Source organism: Dendrobium catenatum, unplaced genomic scaffold (assembly GCF_001605985.2).
Source record: "Dendrobium catenatum unplaced genomic scaffold, ASM160598v2 fragScaff_scaffold_943, whole genome shotgun sequence".
NCBI classification, from domain to species: domain Eukaryota; kingdom Viridiplantae; phylum Streptophyta; class Magnoliopsida; order Asparagales; family Orchidaceae; genus Dendrobium; species Dendrobium catenatum.
In genome coordinates this window covers 5987-9710 of record NW_021319405.1, presented here as the reverse complement: position 1 = coordinate 9710, position 3724 = coordinate 5987, and positions in this window count along the sequence as shown.

Below are 3724 nucleotides of genomic sequence, written 5' to 3'. Positions count from 1 at the left end.
ATTATTAGTTCAGTGGTTAAAGATCATGAAAAAGTTAGTGTAACTGGTTGTATGTGCTTCATTTTATGGTATTTCCATAGTTAGTCGATAGGCATCTATGTGAACTCGTATCTCCATGAATATCACAAGAGACAACTCGTCACCTGAGGGTCACCTTGACCCAACGCTCGAATAGATGTCGGGTTAGCGAAGGTAGGTGATCGTGTACAAACAAGAAAAATGAAGGGTTCACACGAGACTACAAAGCTCGTCACTCGGCCCCTATGGCACAAGATGTCCATCATAGCTACTCATTGTATTCTATATCCCAACTAAAGACAAGAAATTTTCAACAAGGGGTTCAGCTTATCTTACCACAATTTAGCTTAACCAAAGATCCTACCATCCACGCAACTTAAAAGTACTCACCTCTCACTTGGCTTGCTTGAAGGCCAAACCTAGAGGCCCAATAAAGGCGCAGTATCTCGCCAATCACAACCCCTGCTAAGACTCAACCTCAGCAACAAAACTCGCCTATACCCCTAACTCGCTCTCTATACCACTTCAGCACTAAGAGAAACAAAGGAATCATAAGTTGAATAGATATAATTCACATGTCGAGTAGCTAGAGCACCAATTTCGACTCAACACAAAGTTCAGAGAGAACTCAATTAGAATCGAGCATTGAGCAACAGTACTTGCTCAAAGTTGACTTGTTAAAAAAAAAAAAAAAAGTAAAATTTTGAAATGGTCAACCATAACAAATTTTGGTGTCTGATTAAAAAAAAAAAACTAGTGTTTAACATGTAGATATATTTTTTTCTTTTCTCACATTCATATTTCTCCATCTTTTTCTATAACTTTTTTTTTGGAATATTTATGTCAATTAAGACAGATTCACACACTCATCGCATACACAAGACTCGAACTCAAGACGTTCTCAACTAACAGACCAAGATGAACTATCTTCTTTTTCTATAACTCATTTCTCTTTCTGGACATGTGAGTGCCATTTAATGTGTGGAGCTATTTGAATTGAAGCTTCTCTTATTGACCTCTAAGTACACTTTCAAACCTTCAAAATAATCATTTTTTCTTTAATCTGATAACTGAACAAAGAGAAAAATTCAAGTGAAAGATGATAAAAGCTACTTAGTTGGTGAATCCATCGTGCCATCCACAAAAGTCTCACCGAAAGTTGAGGACTTAGCAACTTGCAAGTCATGGGCTGAGGCTTTGTTTGACTTCGAAAAGCTCATTTTTTTCTCATTATTTTTACTTTTGTCTTTTCTTCTTCTTCTTCTGCTTCTATTCTCCATCTCTTAATAGTCCCATAGGCTTTTTGTACCAGTAAAGAAGAAGAAAAGGTCCTGAGGGTAATCAATTATGCTTTGCGGCACAAAGCACTTGTGTGGGAACTTTTTAAGGCTTCGTTTGATATGACTTTCTTAAAGTATTTTTTAGTATAAAAGTTAACAAATTTTATTAGGAAGTTATTTTAAGAAGTAGTAAGAAAGCCATCTCAAATAAAATCTAAATTATATGCTTTTGATGATGATGATAATGATTCCGGAGAGGGGTATCATCACCCCAAGGAATGTGTTTTTCTATTAAACAGTTATATAATTCAGACATCATGGATAATATTTTAGATACTAAGCATTTAAAAAAATATTAGCTATTGATATATCATAAAAATTTTATCTTGATCGGACATAAATCTTGAGGCAAAATTAAGTTGAAAGATTTAAAATTAAATTCGGGGCCATCTGGACTCTGATTTCAGTAGAACTGAACATCTCGAAAAGACGAACCCAACGACATCAAATTCGAGCAAGTACGACCCCAAATGGGACCAAATCGAAGAACCGAAGTGCATTTGAAAGGCTCAAACTATAAATTGGATGACCAAATGATTTTCCCAATGTGACATGCTTATAATCAAATCGAGCAGCTTGACGAGATGAATCCAACGAGCCTAAGATGGTCAAACTCTGACATCATTAAGGCACTTAAATACTTGATAAATGGTCCACGATCAAGAAAGTCGATATCCGTCATCCATTGGAAATAATCCCAATTTAGCCTTATTTTTCTTCCTATTTACTAGCCATTCCGTTCCTAACAAATTATAAATAGCTCCTCATTCTTCATATGAAGGGGAATGAAGGGAGGAGAGAGGAAGGGGAGGAAGGGAAAGAAGAGAGGAGAGGAAGAGAAATATGAGATCTCTCTTGCCACCAAGCTCCTCCACGACCAACGTTCGGCCACCGATTGTCGCCAGACTTTTTCCTGGCCACTAACTATCACCAAACTACGCCCAATCATCAACTGACACCAGATTTACGCCCAGCTACCAACTATTGTTAGACTTATGCCCGACCACCAACAAACTTTGGATCGTTGCCCAGCTATTATCTTTTTTACCTATGTCTCCTGTAAACTACTATCCTTCCAAACTTCATCGTCTAACCATCGATCTTTCTGATCTCTATTGCTTGCTGACTACGATCTTTCCAACTCCCGTCTCCCAATTATGGTCCTTCCAACTAACTTCGCTTGACTATGGTCTTTCTGACCACCGTCGTCTGCCAACTACAGTCTTTCTAATCATCATCACCCACCGACTACGGTCCTTCTAACCTCCATGACCGTCAATAGTCTTTCTGTCCACAGTCGCCTATTAACTACAATTTTTTCGAGCTCAATAACTGGACTACGGTCTTTCCGACCTTCGTCGCCCACCAACTACTATCCTTCAGACCTTGTCGCATGACACTGATCTTTTTGACCTCGACCGCCCGCCGACTATGGTCCTACATACTAAACAAATATGTCAATATGTATTCTTCAAATTCCCACCATGTAATGCACTCTATATGATGTATATTTGCTAGATCAAGACAAGGCCTTCCCCCCAAGGAAGGATCTTATTTGTAATTGATTGCAAACACTAATGGATTCATTCAAATTGAGCCAAACCCCATAGTTTTTACTCCTTTTTAGGGGTTTTTATTTTAAAACTCTTGTGTCTCTTATGAATAAAATATCCCCTCTCTTTTATCTATATGCATGCTGGCCGGATCTTCGTATAAAGCTAAGATGCTAAACATTATATTTCTCTACAGTCACAAATATTTCATGACGCAGTTTGGGTCATCTGTGGGAATATCATTCTTGATTGGGGGGTAACTATTGCTCCAATCTCGAAAGATTGTTCATGTCTACGTCCTGACATTAGCTATTGTTATATCAATTTTATGGGAATAATATGTAGACTAAGGGACAACCTTGACTACAGTCATGGTCAAGAAGATTCATCCAATGCTTCCAACATCTAAGGTGATATCTTGAAAACTATTTTTAATAAAACTTCTAGTAAATACAAGGATGCTTTCAATAAATTATAAGATTTATACAGTTCCTAGCTAGACTTCTACTTTTTGGAAAATATCTTAATCTCAACTTCAAAAAGACAATAATAGTTTAAAGATAGATCATTCTTCATTTTTGATTCGGGATACACACAATATTCACCCCCTCCCAATAAATACATAATAGATATCAGGGGGTTTGATATGACCTCTTTTACATAGATTAATGTCATCAAGCAATATTTTGACTAGCAACCTCGGATAGTTCAAACATCCTAGGAGGATGTCAATCAAATTTTAAACTCAAGAAATATGTTTTCTTAATTGTATCTCAATCAATGGATGATCAATCCTAGAGGGATTCGATCCAC